Source organism: Lepidochelys kempii, chromosome 5 (assembly GCF_965140265.1).
Source record: "Lepidochelys kempii isolate rLepKem1 chromosome 5, rLepKem1.hap2, whole genome shotgun sequence".
NCBI lineage: Eukaryota > Metazoa > Chordata > Testudines > Cheloniidae > Lepidochelys > Lepidochelys kempii.
This window is the reverse complement of record NC_133260.1, coordinates 48,227,518-48,251,932: the sequence shown is the minus strand read 5'-3', so window position 1 is coordinate 48,251,932 and position 24,415 is coordinate 48,227,518. Positions and strand designations below refer to the sequence as shown.

At 45.2% G+C, this 24,415-nt stretch overlaps 1 protein-coding gene and 1 long non-coding RNA gene across 5 annotated transcripts in view; both read right to left on the bottom strand.

The window, feature by feature from the left end:
• CERT1 (ceramide transporter 1) overlaps positions 1-24,415 on the bottom strand; it is a 168,768-nt gene that overhangs the window by 123,986 nt on the left and 20,367 nt on the right. The gene's annotated exons all lie outside the window — the stretch shown is intronic.
• LOC140911361 (uncharacterized) lies at positions 6,240-13,870 on the bottom strand. The gene is made up of 2 exons (XR_012158916.1): positions 8,312-13,870; positions 6,240-6,855 (listed from the first exon to the last, which is right to left on the bottom strand). It is a non-coding gene; the product is annotated as an uncharacterized lncRNA (long non-coding RNA).

Sequence of the window (24,415 nt, the reverse complement as noted above, 5' to 3'; positions counted from 1 at the left end):
TCTGGCAGTCTACCAAGCAGGGCCAGCATTACACTTGCTGGGGCCCCAGGCAGAAAGCTGAAGCCTCATGTATGGGTAGAAGCCCAGGGCCCTGAGCCCTGCCACCTGGGGCTGAAGCCAAAGCCTGAGCAATGTAGCTTTCAGGGCCCCTTGGGGCATGGGGCCACAGGCAGTTGCCCTGCTTGCAACCCCATAACACCAGCCCTGGCTTTTATATGCAGAATACCATTTATTGTGGCACGGGTGGGCTATGGAGTTTTTTTAATAGCATATTGGGGGCCTCAGAAAGAAAAAGGTTGTGAACTCCTGCTTTGGAGCTATGCCACATGAACCATTTTAGAATAATACATAAAAATGTCAATATTACATCATTTCTCTCATTTAACAGAGACTTCATAGTTAAGGTTGACATCTACGTAATTTATTTTAACCTCCCATCTCCCAAATGTAACTTACTATGTAGACTGTATTGAAATAAAGAAATGGGTGATCATTTTAGGTTAAAGTGTTGTTGATTTTTTAACCACAGCATTTCAGAAATCAGGAATACTTAGAATTAACAATATTAAAAAATAATAGTTTAAAAATTTCTTAAGTGCCTCACTTTCAGTCCATTTCTACCTTTCCAACAGAATATTAGAAATCACCAATTCACATGTGCAGAGATCTGCAATCACTCATGGGTAGGATAGCTCCGATTAAAACGGATTTTAAAATAAAACATTAACAGTATGTTTATAGCTAGTGCAGCAGGGAATTAGTGATTAGGTACTTGGCTGCCTCTGTCTGACAGCACCATGGATAGATATAATAAGCTCTATAAGGAGGCAACAGCAGCAAGAGACAGAAGAAGGAGCTGAACAAAGAAGGAATGCAGTTAGACTGTGGAGGGAGACAGGAAAAAAGAGGCTTAGTTGGTAAATTACTTGCCCCTCTCCACAAACATTAGGCTGCCTCAAAAAGAAACTGCCAATACTGTTCCCCTAGCTAGCCAACTCCGATTCCTGCCTCACTCTGAAAAGCAATATAGGATCAAGTAAGTACAGGCTATCATAACACATACGCACAAGGGAACTGAATTAAGATTACACAGGCAACCTTAATTCTGACATTTCCTAACTGAAGTGGTTTGCTTCACAAAGTTCAACATTATTTTAACAGTTTTTTTGTAGGTAATATTTATATACTAAAAAACACAGCAGTTAATCTAGTGAATTGGGCATAGGGCTGGGAATCAGGAACTCCGGATCTCAATCCCTGGCTGTGCCAACTATTAACTGTATAACTTTGGGAAAATGAAAGCTTTTATATTCCTTATTCAAAATGAGAAAAATTGCTTACCTCACAAGGCTGTTGTAAAGATACAAGCGCTTTGAAAATATAAATACTGTCATAATATTATATTTATATAAAAGCACAGAGCCATGAAATTTCATTAATGCCAAGTCAGGAGATAGCCACAACCCTCCAGAATAGCAATATATTCAAGGCTGATAAAAATGCATTCTTTTTCAGACGCCAGAGCGTGTGATCCAGTAACACCTCCCTGTTCAGGTGCAGAAATAGGAAGAGGAGGTAAATGACAGTCTGTACCTCATCCAGTGGTTAGAGACTGAAACAGGAGGAGGGTGAATTCTCACAATAGCCAAGGAAGTGGGATTTATTAGAACACTAAGGGTACGTCTACACTACGAAATTAGGTCGAATTTATAGAAGTTGGTTTTGTAGAAAGCGTTTTTATACAGTTGATTGTGTGTCCCCCCACACAAATGCTCTAAGTGCATGTAGTTGGCGGAGTGTGTCCACAGTACCGAGACAACAGTCGACTTCCGGAGCGTTGCACTGTGGGTCGCTACCCCACAGTTCCCGCAGTCTCTGCAGCCCATTTGAATTCTAGGTAGAAATCCCAGTGCCTGATGGGGCTAAAACATTGTCACGGGTGGTTCTGGGTACATATCGTCAGGCCCCCGTTCCCTCCCTCTCTCCGTGAAGGCAAGGGCAGACAATCGTTTGGCGTCTTTTTTCTTGAGCTACCTGTGCAGACGCCATACCACAGCAAGCATGGAGCTCACTCAGCTAACCGTCACCGTATGTCTCCTGGGTGCTGGCAGACGTGGTACTGCATTGCTACACAGCAGCAGTTAATTGCCTTTTGGCAGCAGACAGTGCAGTATGACTGGTAGCAGTCATCAACGTAGTCCTGGGTGCTCTTTAAATCAGATACCTGGGCAAACATGGGAGTGACTCAGCCAGGTCATTTCCCTTGTTTTGTCTTGTGGCGATTCAGTCCTACCGGCAGTGCACTGTCTTTTAACCTCCAGCCAGCAGAAGATGATGGCTGGATGTCATACTGCACTGTCTTCTGCCGAGCACACAGGAGATGATGATGGCTAGCGGTTGTACTGCACAGTCTGCTGCCAGCAGGATGTATAAAGACAGATGAAGTGGCTCAAAACAAGAAATAGACCAGATTTGTTTTGTATTCATTTTCTCCTCCCTCCCTCTGTGAAATAAATGGCCTGTTAAACCCAGTTTTGAGTTCTAGCCTTGAGGTTTTGAGTTCTGTCCTTGAGGGGGCCATTCAGTTTCTCGCAAAGCCACCCCCTTTGTTGATTTTAATTCCCTGTAAGCCAACCCTGTAAGCCATGTCGTCAGTCACCCCTCCCTCTGTCAGGGCAATGGCAGACAATCGTTCAGCGCCTTTTTTCTGTGCAGATGCCATACCACGGCAAGCATGGAGCCCGCTCAGATCACTTTGGCAATCAGGAGCACATTAAACACCACACGCATTATCCAGCAGTATATGCGGCACCAGAACCTGGCAAAGCGATACTGGGCGAGTAGGTGACGACCTCATCACTCACATCACCATGCTGACATGGACAGAGACTTCTCTCAAGCACGGGCCCTGCCAACGTGGGCATCATGGTACTAATGGGGCAGGTTCATGCCGTGGAATGCCGATTCTGGGCCCGGGAAACAAGCACAGAGTTTTGGGACCGCATAGGACCGCATGGGACCGCATAGTGTTGCGGGTCTGGGACGATTCCCAGTGGTTGCGAAACTTCTGCATGCTTAAGGGCACTTTCATGGAGCTTTGTGACTTGCTTCACCAGGCCCTGAAGCGCAAGAATACCAAGATGAGAGCAGCCCTCACAGTTGAGAAGCGAGTGGCAATAGCCCTATGGAAGCTTGCAATGCCAGACAGCTACCGGTCAGTCGGGAATCAATTTAGAGTGGGCAAATCTACTGTGGGGGCTGCTGTGATGCAAGTAGCCAACGCAATCAAAGACCTGCTGATATCAGATACAGATACAAAGATATGCTGATACAGATCTGCTGTATTTTAAAGAATCCTTATTGGGACAAACCATCCCAATGTGTAGAAAGAATAGTAAATATGGCAGGCGACCAGCTTGTCTTAACAGTGAAATCCTTGCTGATCTTAAACACAAAAAAGAGGCTTACAAGAAGTGGAAGATTGGACAAATGTCCAGGGATGAGTATATAAATATTGCTCGGGCATGTTGGAATGGAATCAGGAAGGCTAAATCATACCTGGAGTTGCAGCTAGCGAGGGATGTTAAGAGTAACAAGAAGGGTTTCTTCAGGTATGTTGGCAATAAGAAGGCGGCCAAGGAAAGTGTGGGCCCTACCAAATGAGGGAGGCAACCTAGTGACAAAGGATGTGGAAAAAGCTAACGTACTCAATGCTTTTTTTGCCTCTGTCTTCACGAACAAGGTCAGCTCCCAGACTACTGCACTGGGCAGCACAGCATGGGGAGGAGGTGGCCAGCCCTCTGTGAAAGAAGAAGTGGTTCGGGACTATTTAGAAAAACTGGATGTGCACAAGTCCATGGGGCCGGATGCGTTGCATCCGAGAGTGCTAAAGGAATTGGCGGATGTGATTGCAGAGCCATTGGCCATTATCTTTGAAAACTCATGGCGATCGGGGGAAGTCCCGGAAGATTGGAAAAAGGCTAATGTAGTGCCCATCTTTAAAAAAGGGAAGAAGGATGATCCTGGGAACTACAGGCCGGTCAGCCTCACCTCAGTCCCCAGAAAAATCATGGAGCATGTCCTCAAGGAATCAATTCTGAAGCACTTAGATGAAAGGAAAGTGATCAGGAACAGTCAGCATGGATTCACCAAGGGAAAGTCATGCCTGACTAATCTAATTACCTTCTATGATGAGAAAACTGGTTCTGTGGATGAAGGGAGAGCAGTGGACGTGTTATTCCTCGACTTTAGCAAAGCTTTTGACACGGTCTCCCACAGTATTCTTGCCAGCAAGTTAAAGAAGTATGGGCTGGATGGATGGACTATAAGGTGGGTAGAAAGTTGGCTAGATTGTCAGGCTCAATGGGTAGTGATTGTCTAGTTGGCAGCCGGTATCTAGCAGAGTGCCCCAAGGGTCGGTCCTGGGGCCGGTTTTGTTCAATATCTTCATTAATGATCTGGAGGATGGTGTGGATTGCACCCTCAGCAAGTTTGCCGATGACACTAAACTGGGAGGAGTGGTAGATACTCCGGAGGGTAGGGATAGGATACAGAGGGACCTACACAAATTGGAGGATTGGGCCAAAAGAAATCTGATGAGGTTCAACAAGGACAAGTGCAGAGTTCTGCACTTAGGACGGAAGAATTCAATGCACCGCTACAGACTAGGGACCGAATGGCTAGGCAGCAGTTCTGCGGAAAAGGACCTAGGGGTGACAGTGGACGAGAAGCTGGATATAAGTCAACAGTGTGCCGTTGTTGCCAAGGCGGCCAATGGCATTTTGGGGTGTATAAGTAGGGGCACTACCAGCAGATCGAGGGACGTGATCGTTCCCCTCTATTTGACATTGGTGAGGCCTCATCTGGAGTACTGTGTCCAGTTTTGGGCCCCACACTACAAGAAGGATGTGGAAAAATTGGAGAGAGTCCAGCGAAGGGCAACAAAAATGATTAGGGGACTGGAACACATGACTTATGAGGAGAGGCTGAGGGAACTGGGATTGTTTAGTCTACGGAAGAGAAGAATGAGGGGGGATTTGATAGCTGCTTTTAACTACCTGAAAGGTGGATCCAAAGAGAATGGATCTAGACTATTCTCAGTGATAGCAGATGACAGGACAAGGAGTAATGGTCTCAAGTTGCAGTCGGGGAGATTTAGGTTGGATATTAGGAAAAACTTTGTCACTAGGAGGATGGTGAAACACTGGAATGCGTTACCTAGGGAGGTGGTGGAATCCCCTTCCTTAGAAGTTTTTAAGGTCAGGCTTGACAAAGCCCTGGTTGGGATGATTTAGTTGGGATTGGTCCTGCTCTGGGCAGGGGGTTGGACTAGATGGCCTCCAGAGGTCCCTTCCAACTCTGTTATTTTATGATCAAGGGTAGTGACCCTGGGAAATGTGCAGGTCATAGTGGATGGCTTTGCTGCAATGGGATTCCCTAACTGTGGTGGGGCCATAGACGGAACCCATATCCCTATCTTGGCACCGGAGCACTAAGCCGGCGAGTACATAAACTGCAAGGGGTACTCTTCAATAGTGCTGCAAGCACTGGTGGATCACAAGGGATGTTTCACCAACATCAACGTGGGATGGCCGGGAAAGGTACATGACGCGGGCATCTTCAAGAACTCTGGTCCGTTTCAAAAGCTGCAGGAAGGGACTTTATTCCCAGACCAGAAAATAACTGCTGGGGATGTTGAAATGCCTATAGTTATCCTTGGGGACCCAGCCTACCCCTTAATGCCATGGCTCATAAAGCCGTACACAGGCAGCCTGGACAGTAGTCAGGAGCTGTTCAACTACAGGCTGAGCAAGTGCAGAATGGTGGTAGAATGTGCATCTGGACATTTAAAAGCACACTGGCGCAGTTTACTGACTCGGTTAGACCTCAGCGAAACCAATATTCCCACTGTTATTACTGCTTGCTGTGCACTCCACAATATCTGTGAGAGTAAGGGGGAGACATTTATGGCGGGGTGGGAGGTTGAGGCAAATCGCCTGGTTGCTGGTTTCACACAGCCAGACACCAGGGCTGTTAGAAGAGCACAGGAGGGCGCGGTGCGCATCAGAGAAGCTTTGAAAACCAGTTTCATGACTGGCCAGGCTACGGTGTGAAAGTTCTGTTCGTCTCTCCTTGATGAAACCCCCCCGCCCCTTGGTTCACTCTACTTCCCTGTAAGTTAGCCACCCTCCCCTCCTCCCTTCGATCACCACTTGCAGAGGCAATAAAGTCATTGTTGCTTCACATTCATGCATTCTTTATTCATTCATCTCACAAATAGGGGGATGACTACCAAGGTAGCCCAGGAGGGGTGGTGGAGGAGGGAAGGACAAGGCCACACAGCACTTTAAAAGTTTAAAACTTTAAAACTTATTGAATGCCAGCCTTCTGTTGCTTGGCCAGTCCTCTGGGGTGGAGTGGCCGGAGGCCCCCCCACCGCGTTCTTGGGCGTCTGGGTGAGGAGGCTATGGAACTTGGAGGAGGACGGTTGGTTACACAGGGGCTGTAGCGGCCGTCTGTGCTCCTGCTGCTTTCCTGCTGCTCAACCATACGCTGGAGCATATTGGTTTGATCCTCCAGCATTGAATATTGGTTTGATCCTCCAGCATTTGATCCTCCAGCATTTGATCCTGCCTCCTCTCATCACGCTGCCGCCACCTTTCAGATTCAGCCAGTCATTTTGTGCTTTCCTGCACTCTGACATTGTCTGCCTCCACACATTCGTCTGTGCTCTGTCAGTGTGGGAGGACATCATGAGCTCAGAGAACATTTCATCGCAAGTGCGTTTTTTTCACCTTCTAATCTTCACTAGCCTCTGGGAAGGAGAAGATCCTGTGATCCTTGAAACACATGCAGCTGGTGGAGAAAAAAAAAGAGGCAGTGGTATAAAAAAAACACATTGTCTAGAACAATGGCTACACTCTTTCATGGTAAACCTTGCTGTTAACATTACATACACAGCACATGTGCTTTCGTTCCAAGGTCGCATTTTTCCTCCCCCCACCACGTGGCTAGCCCCTCACCTCTCCCCATGGCTAGCAGCGGGGAACATTTCTGTTCAGCCACAGGCAAACAGCCCAGCAGGAACGGGCACCTCTGAATGTCCCTTTAAGAAAACGGAAAAAGAAAAGGAGTACTTGTGGCACCTTAGAGACTCACCTTAGAGACTCTCCTGCTGGTAATAGCTTATCCAAAGTGACCACTCTCCTTACAATGTGTATGATAATCAAGGTGGTCCATTTCCAGCACAAATCCAGGTAAAAGAATAAATGGATACAAATCAGATGTCAAGAATTATAACATTCATAAACCAGTCGGAGAACGCTTCAATCTCTCTGGTCACGCGATTACAGACATGAAAGTCGCTATTTTACAACAAAAAAACTTCAAATCCAGACTCCAGCGAGAAACTGCTGAATTGGAATTCATTTGCAAATTGGATACAATTAACTTAGGCTTGAATAGAGACTGGGAGTGGCTTAGTCATTATCCAAGGTAGCCTATTTCCCCTTGATTTTTCCTACCCCCAGCCCCCAAGACATTCTTGTTATACCCTGGATTTGTGCTGGAAATGGCCCACCTTGATTATCATACACAATGTAAGGAGAGTGGTCACTTTGGATAAGCTATTACCAGCAGGAGAGTGAGTTTGTGTGTGTGTGTGTGGAAAAAAAAAGGGGGGGGGGTGAGAAAACCTGGATTTGTGCTGGAAATGGCCCAACTTGATCATCATACACATTGTAAGGAGAGTGATCACTTTAGATAAGCTATTACCAGCAGGAGAGTGGGGTGGGAGGAGGTATTTTTTCATGCTTTTTGTGTGTATATAATAAGATCTTCTACACTTTCCACAGTATGCATCCGATGAAGTGAGCTGTAGCTCACGAAAGCTTATGCTCAAATAAATTGGTTAGTCTCTAAGGTGCCACAAGTACTCCTTTTCTTTTTGCGAATACAGACTAACACGGCTGTTACTCTGAAACCCTTAAGAAAAGTACCCTATTTCAACCAGGTGACCATGAATGATATCACTTTCCTGAGGATAACACAGAGAGATAAAGAACGGATGTTGTTTGAATGCCAGCAAACATACACTGCAATGCTTTGTTCTACAATGATTCCTGAGTACATGTTACTGGCCTGGCGTGGTGAAGTGTCCTACGATGGTGGACAGAATAAGGCTGCCCTCCCCAGAAACCTTCTGCAAAGGCTTTGGGAGTACATCCAGGAGAGCCGCAAATGCCAGGGCAAATTAATCATTAAACATGCTTGCTTTTAAACCATGTATATTATTTTAAAAAGGTACACTCACCAGAGATCCCTTCTCCATCTGGCGGGTCCAGGAGGCAGCCTTGGGTGGGTTCGGGGGCGATTGCCTCCAGGTCCAGGGTGAGAAACAGTTCCTGGCTGTCGGGAAAACCAGTTTCTCCCCTTGCTTGCTGTGAGCTATCACCTTCCTCGTCCCCAAAACCTGCTTCCGTGTTGCCTGCATCTCCACTGAAGGAGTCAAACAACACGGCTGGGGTAGTGGTGGCTGAACCCCCTAAAATGGCATGCAGCTCATCATAGAAGCGGCATGTTTGGGGCTCTGACCTGGAGAGGCTGTTTGCCTCTTTGGTTTTCTGGTAGGCTTGCCTCAGCTCCGTAAGTTTCACGCGGCATTGCTTTGGGTCCCTGTTATGGCCTCTGTCCTTCATGCCCTGGGAGATTTTGACAAATGTTTTGGCATTTCAAAAACTGGAATAGAGTTCTGATGGCACGGATTCCTCTCCCCATATAGCGATCAGATCCTGTACCTCCCGTTCGGTCCATGCTGGAGCTCTTTTGCAATTCTGGGACTCCATCATGGTCACCTCTGCTGATGAGCTCTGGCCAGCGTGGCAAGCTACAGGTGACCATGCAAACAGGAAATTGAAATTCAAAATTTCTCGGGCCTTTTCCTGTCTACCTGGCCAGTGCATCTGAGTTGAGAGTGCTGTCTAGAGAGGTCACAATAGAGCACTCTGTGATAGCTCTCGGAGGCCAATACTGTCTAATTGCGTCCACAGTACCCCTAATTCGACCTGGCAAGGCCGATTTAAGCGCTAATCCACTTGTCGGGGTGGAGTAAGGAAATCGATTTTAAGAGCCCTTTAAGTCAAAAAAAAGGCTTCATTGTGTGGACGGGTGTAGGTTTACATTGATTTAACACTGCTAAATTCAACCTAAACTCCTAGTGTAGACCAGGGCTAAGTTGTTTGGCTTACCCAAACCAGAAAGAGGAAGGGGAGCTCTTCTCTAGTTTTAACAGAGGTGCAACTGTACTTCCTCCCCTCACTTCTTTTATCTCTGGCCTCGTCGTCTTTTTACCTACCTTAGGTTCTATGACATAGAACTCATGGTTCCAAGGATAACAACATATTAGAGGTGTGTGTATAACTGTTTCAGCTAGTATTTCCTTCATAATATGAGGACTAGCCTAAGACATGGTACATATGAGAAGACAATATGCTGTTCAGAATTCTCTCTAGTCTATCAGTTTAAGGAGGAAAACAAAGTTTAAAGATGATAATTTTGAAGTTAAGCAAATGAAAAATATCATTAGGTTATTTAATATAACTAAGCAACAATATTACCATGAAATGGCAAATGCTTTTTTGGCCATGAGCCTGAGTACTGTAATATCCCTTCAGAAGTGCAGCACACACTACAACCAATCAGCTGACTGGTACTAGTAACAAAATTATTTAATACCCAACCATTATAACTTTCTATATAGAGATAATAAAGAGGAAATAAACCATGGAACAGATTTCATACTGCTTTACTTTCCAATCAATATGGAGAAAAAAATATTAAAGTTGCAGTCTCTCTTCATAATCCATAGGAAAATTACTTGGCTAAAGCAGCCACAACCTATTTTGAAGAACTTTTTGCAGATCAGCCTTCCCACCCTTGCCTCCCCGCCACCCAAAAAAAACCCCAAAAATCAAAAAACATTTTTCTCCACAAGATCTCTAAGTGGTCAAATGGGCAAAAAGAAAATGGCGGTTCTAGATTGGGAAGGTTCTGCAATGTTCCTGTTCCTTTTTGGCATCCCTAAGGGGGCAAAGTTAAGGTTGCCTGGATGTACTGTGTGGAACGTGTCATCTTAACTACTTACTATTTTTCTAATGTTTATCTTCTTCTAATGCTAGCTTTTTTGAAGGGATATGTAAAAAGGACCTTAATGTGACATTGTCTCATGTTACAACAGAGCTTTAAGAAATACACATTCTGGAGAGCTTAGAGAGCCTGCAACCTTTCACATTAATGAAGCTTTTGAATGTAATTTTCCCTTTTTTAAAAAAAAGCAAACTGGGAATAAGTGAAGGGGAATCTGCGTGACATCTGCTGGGGGAGCAGCTTCCGAGGTGCTCATCACAGATCGTCAGCTACCAGCTCCTCTACTCCTCCTCCCTGCCCTTGGTAGCTTTGAAAGGCCAGTAAAGGAGGGGATCATTTAATCAAGGAGTGGTGAGTGAATAGGAGTCACTATCCACCATCCAGACCTAGAGCAGAAGAAGGGGAACTCTGGCTCCCGTTTCAACTTATTTCCACAGTAGCCTCAGAAAATGCAAAGCTACACATGCAGGCCTCCAGAGAGCATTAAGCAAATAGGAGAGCAGGGTGGAGAAAGAGAAGACTGTTCACATAGAATGTTTTGGCTATGGATCTTATACAGATTGCAAAACAGCTTTTAAAAGTGTAATGTGGCAGGTTGCATATGCAAGGGCTCTTTCAAGACCCACCCTTTCACAAGAGAGGGCCCAATCACTGTTGACAATCTAAAAATACATTGTATGAAGCACAACGTTAGAATTATTATTATTTGTCCAGGATATTACCACAGCACTAATTTAACCATAAATTCCTTTACTAAATCCAAAGGCTGAATGGTATTTGCTCTAAACATGCCTAAAAAGCTTAAAAAATAAGCAATTTATTGCACCCAAAGAGTAACAAAACATTTAAGCATTTGATCAAGATACTTATAAAATGGACTAAACCCAAAAGTGCTTAGACCCATACTGCTCAGCTCCAACTTGGTCAAATAGGTATTAGCAATGGACTCTTTAAGAGTTTACTTTTTATACCCCTTTACAAACAAGTGATGTCACTGCTAATTATAGAACTTTAGCTAAGGCCAGATGAAGCAGATTCATATATAGCCAATTATTTATTGCACCTGATACGCAGCTAACCATGTTTTATTTCTATTACTTCAGTCCATACCTTAAATAAGAGGATATGGTATTTTAAAGGGTCACTACAAGTTTAACACAATAACTCTCAATCTCTCATTCTTTTTGGTCATATGCTTTGGGCTGATTGCTCATGTTAATATACCAACTCAGTTTAAAACCATAGTTCACCCAAACCTAACGTGGGCCTGTTATAAAGATAAAGGGAAGGGTAACCACCTTTTTGTATACAGTGCTATAAAATTCCTCCTGGCCAGAGGAAAACTCCTTTTACCTGTAAATGGTTAAGAAGCTAAGGTAACCTCACTAGCACCTGATCCAAAATGACCAATGAGGGGACAAGATATTTTCAAATGGGGGTGGGGGTGGAGGAGAAGAGAGATGACACACAAAAGGTTTTGTTTGTCTGCATGATACCTTTGCCAGGAACAGATTAAGGATGTAAGCCTTTCAACTTCTGTGAAGTTAGTAAGTAATTTAGCTAAAATGCGTTAGATTTTCTTTTGTTTTTTGGCTTGTAAATTCGCTGTGCTGGAGGGAATGTGTATTCCTGTTTTTGTGTCTTTTTGTAACTTAAGGTTTTACCTAGAGGGATTTTGTTAGGTTTTAAATTTGATTACCCTGTATTTACCATCCTGATTTTACAGAAGTGATTCTTTTACCTTTTCTTTAAATAAAATGCTTTTAAGAACCTGATTAATTTCTCATTGTTCTTAAGATCCAAGGGTTTGGATCTGTGTTCACCTGTACCAATTGGTGAGATTATTATTATCAAGTCTTCCCCAGGAAAGGGGGTGTAGGGCTTGGGGGAATATTTGGGGGGTGGGGAGAAATGTCTCCAAGTGGTCTCTTTCCCTGTTCTTTGTTTAAATTGGTTGGTAGTGACAGCGTATCAGGTTTTAACCTAAGCTGGTTCCCAAGGCAAAAAATAAAATAAAATAAAAAAAATCTGCCTTGGGGAAGTTTTAACGTAAGCTCGTAAAAATAAGCTTAGGGGGTCTTTCATGCAGGTCCCCACATCTGTACCCTAGAGTTCAGAGTGGAGAAGGAACCTTGACATGGTGGCAGAGTGGTGGGACCAGAGATCATTTTGAACCAGAAGCACAGAAGGATTTTAAAAGGTTTTTCTAAAAGGTGATTGCAGCTGCAGATTCTGTCTATCTGCCTGGGAACAGAGCAGCTCCATAACAAAAGGATTTCTCTGTAGGCTGAAAACAGCTATCAGGTTACCGTACAGCAAATTTTACAAGCCAGGGTTTTTTTTCTTTCTATCTCTCGGGTATAGCTAGGTTAAAAACAGAGAGGCTGAGATGACAAAAAGCAATGCCCAACAGAAACTGGAGATAGCCCGACTGGAAGCAGAAGAGAAAAAAACGAACATAGGAGACTGGTCAAATTAAAACGATTCGATAAAGGGAAAGAGGCAGAGAAAGCCCACGATGCTGCCCGCAGGAGAGCTATGGAGGCAAAGGAAAAAGAAATGGGGAGGAGGGGAAAAAAGAGGAAGCATGCACTGGAGATAGAGAAGGCAAAGGCTCAGCAGAATATACTGAATAACCCTAACAATCCTTGCCCAACAATCCACAAATGGGAGCGACTATGTCCACAGTATGATAAATCCACTGATATTGCTGAATATTTTCTCACCTTTGAGAGACTGTGCACACTCCATCAAATTCCTGAAGCTCACAAGATGACCACATTGGTCGCAAAATTGACTGGAAGAGCTCTGAACATATTCAATAAGATGCCTATTAAGAAGGCTTCTTACTAAAATAAATTCAAAAATTTGGTTTTAAAACAATTTCAAGTTACACCTGAAACTTACAAAGTAAAATTTAAAGCCCTTAAGAGAGGGCCTGGACTAAGTAATGTGGCTTATGTAAGCCAGATAACAAATCTGTTTGATAAATGGCTCAATGGACAGGCTGTAACTAACTTTGGAGAAATGTGGAATTTGATGATACAGGAGCAATTCCTAAATATGTCCAAGGATAATATAAAACAAACAGTGTTTATGGAATAAGAAAATGGACTCAGCAGAAAGTCTTGCTTCTTATGCTAATCAATACGAGCAGTCCCAGACCGCCAAAAAGGCGGGACAAACCAAAAGACAACGGGTGGAGGGAGGAGAGAGGAGCAACCCGGGTCACAGTTTAAGCGAATACCAAAAGGTACACCCTCCGACCACACCCTACTACCCGGTGCAGCCCAAGGCTCCAACTACACCCCAAGGAACACTCCAGACACCTTATTGTCCCGCCACACCATTCTCCAGCAACCCACCTCGCCCCAGTGACCAATCAGCTGGGCGATGTTTTAAATGTAACGAGCCAACTACCAAGAACCCCCAACAAATTACAGTTCATTGCAACGAAATCACACCAAAGATGCCTCCCAGATACCCTCAGAGTGGAAGGAAACTGAGTGTGTGCGGGAAGAAGGTTACACCGTGGAGGGACACCGAAGCACAAGTGTCAGCTAGCCACACTTCCTTAGTGAACCCCAATTTAATCAACCCAGAGGTCCAAGTGACATTCAACCCTTCAAGTCGAACTCTTTTGACTTGCCTACAGCCAAGTTGCCGGTCCACTACAAGGGCTGGTCAGGAACGTGGACTTTTGCAGTCTATAATGATTATCCCATCCCCATACTGTTGGGGGAAAACTTGGCCAATCACGTAAAGCTAGCCAAGAGGGTGGGAATGGTCACCCGCAGCCAGGCTAAGCAAGCTGTCACACCTAGCTCTGCTCCAAAAACTTCTACCAGAACCTGGTCAAAGGTAATGAAACTGGACCCCATGCCAACACCTGCAACAGCAGTAGTGGATCTAGTCGCAAAGACCCAAACAAAGCCAGTCCCAAAACCAAAACCAGCACCAGCGAAACAACCAGCACCAAAATCATTGCCAGCACTGAATCCAATGCTTGCAACCCCAACACCAAAGGGCCCTACCGAACCTGCACTGGCAGCAGCAAATAACCCTACACAAGCGGCTCAGCCAAAGCCTAAACCCCAACATAGTGCACCAGCGAAGAGCAGTTCACAGTCAACAAAAACAACCCCATCACCTGCATCGCTTCCAGAGGGACTTAGCCCAGGTCCACAATCCAATAAAAAACTAATGTCTCCAGCATCAAGGAAACAGTTCCAGACCATACAAAAAGCAAATAAAAGCCTCCAAAAAGCTTGGACGGCAGCACGAAGCAACCCACCGCCTCTCAGCTCTTCTAATCAATCCAGGTTTGTTGTAAAAAGAGGACTTTTATACAAGAAAACTCTTTCTGGTGGACACCAGAAAGACTGGCACCCTCAAAAACAGTTGGTAGTTCCAAATAAGTACCGGGTAAAGCTCTTAAGCTTAGCCCACAATCATCCTAGTAACCATGCTGGGGTAAACAAAACCAAAAACCATTTAAAAAAGTTGTTCCACTGGAAGAAAATGGGCAAGAATGTTTCTACCGATGTCTGGTCTTGGAAGGTGTGCCAAAAAGTAAAAAAACCCAAAACCAGGTCAAAGCCATTCTCCAGCCACTCCCCATAATGGAGGTTCCATTTCAGCAAGTAGCTGTAAATATTCTGGGTCCTTTTCCAAAAAAGACACCCAAAAAAAAGCAGTACAAACTGATTTTCATAAATTTTGCCACCCAATGGCCGAAAGCAATAGCTCTAAGCAACACCAGGGCTAAAAGTGTGTGCCAGGCACTAACAAACATTTTTTCCAGGGTAGGTTGGCCTCCAACATCCTTACAAATGCAGGAACTAATTTCCTGGCAGAAACTATAAAAAGCCTTTGGGAAGCTCGTGGGGTAAATCACTTGGTTGCCACCCCTTACCACCATCAAACAAATGACCTGGAGAAAAAAGTTTAATTAAACTTTAGGGGCCATAATACGTAAATTCGTAAATAAGCACTTCAATAATTGGAACCTAGTGTTGCAACAGTTGCTCTTTGCCTACAGAGCTGTACCCCATCCCAGTTTAGGGTTTTCACCATTTAAACTTGTATATGGCCACAAGGTTAAGGGGCCAGTACAACTGGTAAAGCAGCAATGGGAGAGGTTTAAACCTTCACCAAAAACGAACATTCTAAACTTTGTAACCAACCTACAAAACATCCTCCTAACCTCTTTAGCCCTTGCTAAAGAAAACCTAAAAAATGCTCAAAAAAAGTAAAAAGCCAGGTATAATAAACATGCCAAAAAGCGTTCCTTCAAAGTAGGGGACCAGGTCATGGTCTTAAAGGTGCTCCAGGCCCATAAAATGAAAACGTCATAAAAAGGGCCAATCGCAGTCCAAAAGCGCCTGGAAGCTGTTAATTATCTCATAGCATTCCCCACCTCAAACCAAAAGCTTAAGGTGTACCATATTAATTCTCTAAAGCGCTTTTATTCCAAAAAATTGAAGGTCAGTTTACAGCCCAGAAAAAAAAACAACAACGTTAAGTGGCGTAAAGGTGTCTACTACAAAAAAAAGTAATGGTGGTGTGGAAGAGGTGAACCTCTCCATAACCCTTGGGCGTATGCAGCAACAGCAGATCAAAAAGCTGTGCACTAGCTATGCGCCAACATTCTCAGCCACCCCAAAACTGACTAAAGGTGCATACCACTTCATTAATACAGGTAATGCTCACCCAATTAGAGCCCAACCTTACCGGGTGTCTCCTCAAGCTAAAACTTCTATAAAACGAAAAATCCAAAATATGCCATAAATGGGTGTAATCCGCCCCTCTGGCAGTGCATGGGCATCTCCAGTGGTTCTAGTTCCCAAACCAGATGGGGAGACATGTTTTTGCGTGGACTACCGTAAGCTAAATGCTGTAACTTGTCCAGACAACTATCCAATGCCACGCACAAATAAACTAATAAAGAAACTGGGACAGGCCCAGTTCATCTCTGCTTTAAACTTAACCAAAGGGTACTGGCAGGTGCCGCTAAATAAATCTGCCAAGAAAAGGTCAGCCTTTATCACACGTCGGGCTGTATAAATTTAATGTACTCCCTTTTGGGCTGCGAAATGCACCCGCCACTTTCCAAAAACTTGTAAATGGTTTCCTGGCGAAACTGAAAAAAATATGCAGTCACCTACCTTAAGGATATGGCCATATTTTCAGATTCCTGGGCAAAACACCTAACACATCTACAAAAAGTCTTCAAGTGCATAAAAAAGGCAAAACTAATGGTTAAGTCTAAAAAGTGTCAAATAGGCCTAAACAAAGTAACTTATCTTAAACACCAGGTGGGTCAAAAAACGATCAACCCCCTACATGCCAAAGTAAATGCTATCCAAAAGTGGCTTGTCCCAAAGTCAAAAAAAGAGGTCCAATCCTTCTTAGGCTTGGCCGAATATTACAGGCGATTTGTACCGCAATACAGCCAAATCACCGCCCCACTAACAAACCTAACCAAAAAAAGCCAGCCAAATGCAGTTCAGTGAACTAAAAAGTGTCAAAAGGCCTTTAACCAGCTTAAAGCAACACTCATGTCTAACCCTGTGCAAAGAGCCCCAGACTTTAACAAACCATTCCTAGTAACCACAAACGCATCCAATCTGATTACCCTGTAAAGTATTTACATCCTAATTTTACAAAGGTAATTCTTTTAATTTTTCTTTAAATAAATTAATTTGTCATTGTTCTTAAAAGCCAAGGGTTTGGATCTGTCGTTCACCTGTACCAATTGTAAGAATATCATCATCAAGCCTTTCCCAGGAAAGGGGTGTAAGGCTTGGGGGAATATTTGGGGGGGGGGGGGGGGGAAGACGTCTCCAAGTGGTCTCTTTCCCTGTTCTTTGTTTAAATCGCTTGGTGGTGGCAGCGTATCAGGTTTTTAACCTAAGCTGGTTCCCAAGGCAAAAATAAATAAATAAATCAATCTGTGCCTTGGGAAAGTTTTAACCTAAGCTAGTACATATAAGCTTAGGAGTTCTTTCATGCAGGTCCCCACATCTGTATCCTAAAGTTCAAAGTGGGGAAGAAACCTTAACAGGACCTACATTCCTACACAAAACACTGGATCCCCAGACCTGCAGCATCCCTCAACATCCTTTTTAGATACCAGCCACCCCTTACCTGCCTCCAAGAGCCACCTACAGAGGGCATCTCTGAAATAAAAACTAAGTGTGAGAACATTTGATCCCCCTGTGACAGACTGACAATATCCTGAACAAAAAACTTATGGAATTAAGATAAACATTATTGAATTAAGTTTAATACCTTTGGGGTTAATTGTATTAAAAATGCAGTTGTATCTGTGTGTTACTGTGGAATTGTATGTCACTCTTCTAGGAAACTAACACAATCTCTAGAAATTATTAGGAACTTCAAAGGGCTTTTTGGATAACGTGTATGAAATGGATTTCCTACAAAGTAGTTGGGAGGAGGGAAATGCAAATTCTCTCCTGTTGTAATAACTGGGCCTCCATATTTACCTGAATTGAGATCTTAATTGTAAAAAGTATGTAAAAGTTCATAAATGTCACAATAACGTATAATAAATATTAATAGGAAAGGTTACAAAACAGAGACAAGAAACTGAGTTAGTCCAAACAAAAAGGTTCACGGACTTAATTCAAAGACTATTAAAATCATGCTGAGTAAACTAAAAAAAGTGTAAATTAAAAATCAGTGAACCAAAACTGGTGTGTCAAAAAACTAGGCCTAACTGGTGAACAAAATAACATGGGAATGGGCTATTTCATCCACTACTTCCTTTTGGGGTTCTTAAAGAAAGGGTATGTCTACACCTTAATGTAAGCCCAGGACTTGAGTCAGCTGACCTGGGTTAGTGAAACCAGGGCTTGAGCATCTACATAGACTGTTAACCCTACATTAAGATCTTTCTAACTAGAGCTCAAAACTGGGGCTCTGGCATCCACGCTGCAGCGCAGACACATGCTACTGGCACCCTCCCAAAAATGTGACAGCTCTAACACTTGGACCATGGTGAACTGTGGAAAAACTTGACTGTCCGCCCAGCATCTTACAAGAATTTTGAATAGCCCACCAACATATCCTGCCCAGCCGTTGTTTTGGTCCTTGTGTTCCCAGCTACCAGAGCCAGCAACACTGAGGAGACACCTTTTCAAAGACTTCTCTTTGTTTTGCTTTCACTCCCGTGTCACGAAACAGTCAGAGCTGCCATGAAATGCTGGTAGACATTTTGGCAGTGTTTTCTGACCTATCAAAGGCACCTGACAGAGCTTATGACAGAGCAGGAGGTGTTAGTGGAGTACCACCACCAACCAGGTATGACAGACTCATATTGGCTGATGCTGCTCATTTACTCAGTACAGGCACTGATGCCCGCTATGTAGACTGGCGGGATCACAGTCACGCATACCTGTGATGACCAGCAGTGGGTCCAGAACTTTTGCATGAAGAAAGCTACATTTCTGGAGCTTTGTGAGCAGCTTGCCCTGACACAAGACAGATTGCTATAGCCATCTGGAAAGCTGGCTAACCTAGACTGCTACAGGTCCATTGCAAACCAGTTTGGTGTTGGAAAGTTGACTATGGTAAAGTGGTGACAGAGCTTTCTGAGGCAATTAGGCTTGTAGTTTACCCCCAAGGTGGTGGGCATAGAAAATACTCCTGAAGTAACTGCTGGCTTTGAGAGAATGAGGCTTCCAAACTGTGCTGGTGCCACTGATGAGACTCGTGCCCACAGTTTGCCCTCCTCAAGGGGAACGAGTACATAAACCACAAAAGGTACTAAATATCCAGGTCCTCATGTACCACAGAGGGGAATTCATGAATGTTAACATGGACTGCACTGGGAAAGTTCAGGAAAAAATTCTGGCATTGTGATCAGGAGTCTACATTCATGGACAAGCTGGGATACTATTCTCACCAAATGAGATTGGTCATAAATGGAGTTATTGTCCCCACTGGTATTCTGGGGGACCCTGCATACTCACTTTACCTTGGCTTATGAAACCATACCCTAATTTAAAAGGGCCCGGCAAAAGACAGTTTAATTACACTCTCAGAAGATGACGACTGGCTGCTGAATGTGCTTTTGGCTCGCTGAAATCCCATTGGAGATGTCTAGAGACCCATTTGGATGCCAGCATAATCAATGCTGTCCACATTACTGTGGCTTGATGTGCTCTTCACAATTTTTGTGAAGCCAGAGGTGAGTCATTTCCCCCTGAATAGACCTATGACCACAAGGGGCCACTGAATCAGTATGCTCAGCTAGAAAGTGCACCTATCACAAATGGAGCTGGATGCACCCGGGCACATCAGGGATACTTTGTGCTCCCACCTTACTGACTTACATGGCCCAATGGAAGAGGGGGAGATAGTACCATTATTAATGTGTTTGGGAGAGGGGCTCATTGATTGTGGCAGGTTTTAGTACTATGCCATATACTTATGAATGACATGGCCACTTCTGAAGGGGGTGGAGGTAGTCACAGTATGGACTGATGTAAGGAAAAGATTGAAGTATATATTGCTAGACAACTGTATTGCAGGATAGTCTTTGCAGACAAATTCATAACTGTCCCTGATCATGCATTTACCTTTATTATTTTAAATATTCATTGTATGATGTGAAGCAGTGATAGCAATAAACTTTCTTGATGAAATAAAAAAAACTTTATATAAACAATGTATTACAAAAGTACAAAATTCATCAATTCCCAGACAGGCCAGCTGTCATCACATCAAAACACCAGTAACAGAATTTTACAGAAAAAATGAAGTGTATGAACCAGTGCAAATAGTGAAATCATGTACAGGACATAAACTTCCTACCATGGCATGTCCTCTGGCCACCTGTTCTCCTTTCTCTTCTCTCCCCATTTGCCATGGAGTTGGCAGTGTGAGAAGGGGTTGAAGGCATCCACAGGGGAGGGACTGAACATGGAGGGCTTCATGGGGCAAGGCTGCCCTGCCCAGCCACTCATGGATGTGCCACCCAGCCCTGGAGTCTTCTAAGCTGCTTTTGGACTGCAGCACCGGGTAGCAGGCAAGGGACTCAAGCTGTGGTGTGGGTGATGCAGCAGGAGCCTTGCAGACTACTCTTGCAGTCATTAGCAATATGAGCCACTGAAAGTTTTCTGCTGAGCTCTCTCCTGTTCACTTATCCTGTTCAAATGCGTGCTTCCACACTGAAACCCTGGCCTCAATCTGTGCAGCCAGCCTGAGCCTTTCCTCTTGGCACGCCTTTCCTCTAGCCGCAAGTCCCTCTGTTTTTGGTACAGGACCTGCTTGTTGGTCTTGTCCAAAACCTTAACCCTAAATTCATCAGGGAAAGGCTTCCTCTTCGAATGGTTCGTGAAGGTACACTGGCCCAGATTTCTGATGCAATGTGTACAAAAGGTGGAGGTACTGAAGCCAGTGGAGGTCAAAGGGCCTGGAACAGAACAAGACATGGAGGGTTACTGTCTCAAATAGCTCAGTGCAGGAGTACAGAAAAATTCCTTTTGAAGTTTCAAGGACAAAGTCACAGGAGCTGACTTTCCAAAGTGCCGGGAGGTGCTTGACCCCTTCCCCCAAGGCCTCACTCCTGCCCACCTCTTCCGAGCAGGCCACTTCCTCGCTCCTCCCCCTTCCCTCCCAGCCTCCTGCACACCATGGAACAGCTTATTGTGGCATGCGGGAAGGGAAGGGGAGGTGCTGATTAATGGGGCTCGCCAGTGGGCAGGACGCGCTGGGGGAGGAGGGAGGGGAGGTGCTGATATGGGGGCTGCTGGTGGGTGCTCAGCACCCATCATTTTTTCCCCATGAGTGCTCCAGCCCCGGAGCACCCACGAAGTCGGTGCCTATGGACAAAGTGATACTTCTCCAAACTGTAGTTCTACATATTGTGAGAGGGATGCTTCAGACCACAGAATTTCACTGGACACAGCTTGATTAACTGCAGCAAAAGAAGTGCATACACAGCGGTGAGTTAAAAATGCAAAGCTGTTTGTTTGGTTTTAGAACTCTGCAGAATTACCTGAGTTGGGGTTAGGGGAGAAGACTGCCATCAGTGACTGTGCTACAAAATCTTTTACTATCATTTCAGGCCTTCCATATTTTCAAGGACACAGCAGTTCTTGTGGTGCCCAATTGGCAAAGGGAGATGTTATTCCAAGCTGTGGGTAGGAAACTGCAGTTTATGCAACCGAGGTATTCAAATATAGTGATTGAACAGCACATCTGAATGGAGTGGGCTGGTCAGCTACCGAGATGGCCCGGAAAAATATGCTCTTCCCCAGAATATGACTGACTGGAGTTCCTGCTTCAGGAAAAGCTTGCAGCTATCAGCACCTGGGAAAAGGTCAGAATTCATGAGGGAATCAGCAGGATGCTACATTAGCTTCCATATGACTTACTCTGTTATGGCTGCATGCAAACATGCAGAACTCCACAGCCTTCCTGCTCTCCTTTACCTCTGGCACATTTCTGGGTAAAATTTCAAATCCAGTAGTATTTGGGACTAGATTTGTAAATCAAAAACACATTTGCACATCCCTCAACCACACATAGTTCTCTGTTTCCAGACAGCTCAGTAGACCGGTGAGTGCTAACAAAGTAGCATACTTACAGGCATAGGAGGGAGGGAGGGGGATGCCAAGGCGCTGGCATACAATCTGCCATTAGTGGGTACACACTGCTAGCTGACAATCTGCACAACTTTTGCATCAGTTCGTAGAGCAGAAATGCCTCCAATTAGTGTATTAATAAACATTAAAACACAGCCAGAAACTTACCAGGCTTGGGCAGCTTCTGTCCATCTGTGTCTGCTGCAGACTCTGAGGTGGGTTGTTTCTCAAGGAGGCATCGAACAGTTGCTCCAAGTATGGACCCAGAACGTGCTGCTGCTCCTGCTCTAGAACCAGTTTCAGCAACAGAGTCACTTCATTGTCCTCACGGCCTGCTGCTGGCTCCCATCATCCCCCATACTGGATTCTGGGACCAGCAGGGCACCTTTCCAGCTAACAGGTTACCATTGGGCTCTGTGCTGGGCACGATGCCCAGCACCCAGGTCATACTCATAAAACCGGCATGATGTTGGTCATCTGCCCGAGGTGCCGTACTAATCCCTGGTTTTCCAGTACTCACTCTTGAGACAGTTAATCTGCTCTCTGCATTGGTCACCAGCCCGGTAAATTGCAAAGCTGCCAGCTTCTTTGCTATTTGCTGGTATGCGCGATCATTGCTGGTACTCTTACTAAAGTGCACTTTTTGCTGGCTTTGCGTCAAGGATTTACCAAAATCTGGCTGTGTTCCCATGACCATGAAGCAGCACTCTTTGCTAAAGGTTTCTTCTGTTCAGTCTCCTTTACAAATACAGAATGGGATGTTTGCAGCTCAGTGGTCAGAAGATAATGGCAGGGTTAATGCTGACTCACCAAGTTGCTGCTGCACATCAAGGGGGGGCTGCTTCCGTTTCCACTGGAGTTGGAGATTGTTGGGAGAGAAAGGACAAAGGAAGTTGGTCCATGGGATTGTGAGACACTTTTGGCAGAGTCCCAGAACCTGAGTAAGGAGTGGGGGAGGGAGATAGGGCTGAATCTACACTGCAAAGCAATAGGGCTTGAACCCTGGGTCACAGCTTGACTCTGGCTCAGACCCTCCATATCCACAGGGTCCTCGGAGCCTAAATCTGAGCCAGAATTGGAGAGATGTGTGTGTAGATGGAAGGGGGAGTCTGGGTTCCAGCACGAGTCTGAACCCAGGCATACATTACAGTGTAGGCATACTCTAGGACACAGTTTCTCAAATGCTGCTACCATGACTGCATGCAGCCACCAGGTTTCCCTACGGCCACAGCAGTTTCCTGTGCAGTGGGGGGGGGGGAAGCATCAGCCCCTCCCCTTCCTCTGTCTCTCCTGCATGAGCCGCCTCTCTGAAGACACAGGTGGAACACACAATGCTTAAGGAGCAAGGTAAGGTGGCAAGGAGGGGGTGAGGTGGCAAGCAGCGAGCTGAGCAGCGGGGAGCCTGGTGAAGGAGTAAGGAGACTAGTAGCAAGCCAGCAGCAGGGTAAGGAAGCAGGGGTCGGGGTGGGGTCTGGCTGTGAGGAGGGGAGTGAGGAGGTTAGCAGTGAGCCACCAGTAAGTGGAAGTTCTCCAGGTGGGCAGGGGAGCGAGGAGATGAGCAGCGGGTGGGGGACTGAGGAGGGACGCAGGAGATGAGTAGTGGGCCTGTGCACGAGGAGGTGAGCGGCAGGTGGAGCCGCTCTTTGGGGAGGCTAGCCGCCAACTCCACACCTTCTTTCCGCCTCCCTCCTGGTAGCCGCAGGCCCGAAACCCCCTAAGCCTGCAGCCACAAGATCCCCGCCTGGAGAAGCCTTGAGCACCTCCCCCCGCAGGAGCCTTGGGCTGGCCAAGGCTCCAAGACCCCCACATACACACACACCTGCCCAGAGGAGCTCTGGGTTGAATGAAGCCTGGAGCACCCTGCCCCTCGTCCAGAGGGGCTCCAGGCTGGCTGAAGCCCCGAGCCACCCCCACCTGCCCAGAGGAGCCCCGGGCCAGCCACAGCTGTGCCTCTCCTTCCCTCCCCAGACCCAAGCCACCAAGAGGTTTTCATTATTATTTGGACTTCTATTATGTCAAAGCATTTTTAAATTTACTTCAGAATTATTATACAGACAACCATTATAACCATAAAAAGCAAAAGAAACAATAAAAAAAGACAAGAACATGCAAAGAACCTTATCTGTGTTTCAATTCTGTTAGGTCCAGTAAAGAATAGAGATAACTGTGCATGATTTTTTATTATTGAGTCCGCAAAAAACCCCAAAAACCTTACATAAATAATGATTTAGATGTATATATGTGCATATTACTTTATTAACTTTAGGAAAACACAATTTTTCAGGAAAAAAAAAGGGTCAGTGCGGCCACCAGCAAGCGTTGAGGCCACCAAAAAATTTGTCGCGAGAATCCCTGCCTTATGAGATTTGTGGAGCGTGTAAATGGCTCTCTCAAAGACAAGGGACAAGCTGACACCTCTAGTCAGGTGTCAAAGTTGCTTGGCAATCACCTGTCCAATGGCCTTCTTTGGCAACAAAGCGGGGCAGGAACAGATAAACCTGCATTTTAGCGAACTTGGAACCTCTTTCACCACGAGTCTCCACGTATCCTTCCTCACAGCAGGAAGGAACTTTATCTAGGGGTAACCCTCAAGAAAATGCAATTCATAGGGTGACTGGACTATAAAAGTAAAGAGCAAAAACATCCTATCGTCTTAC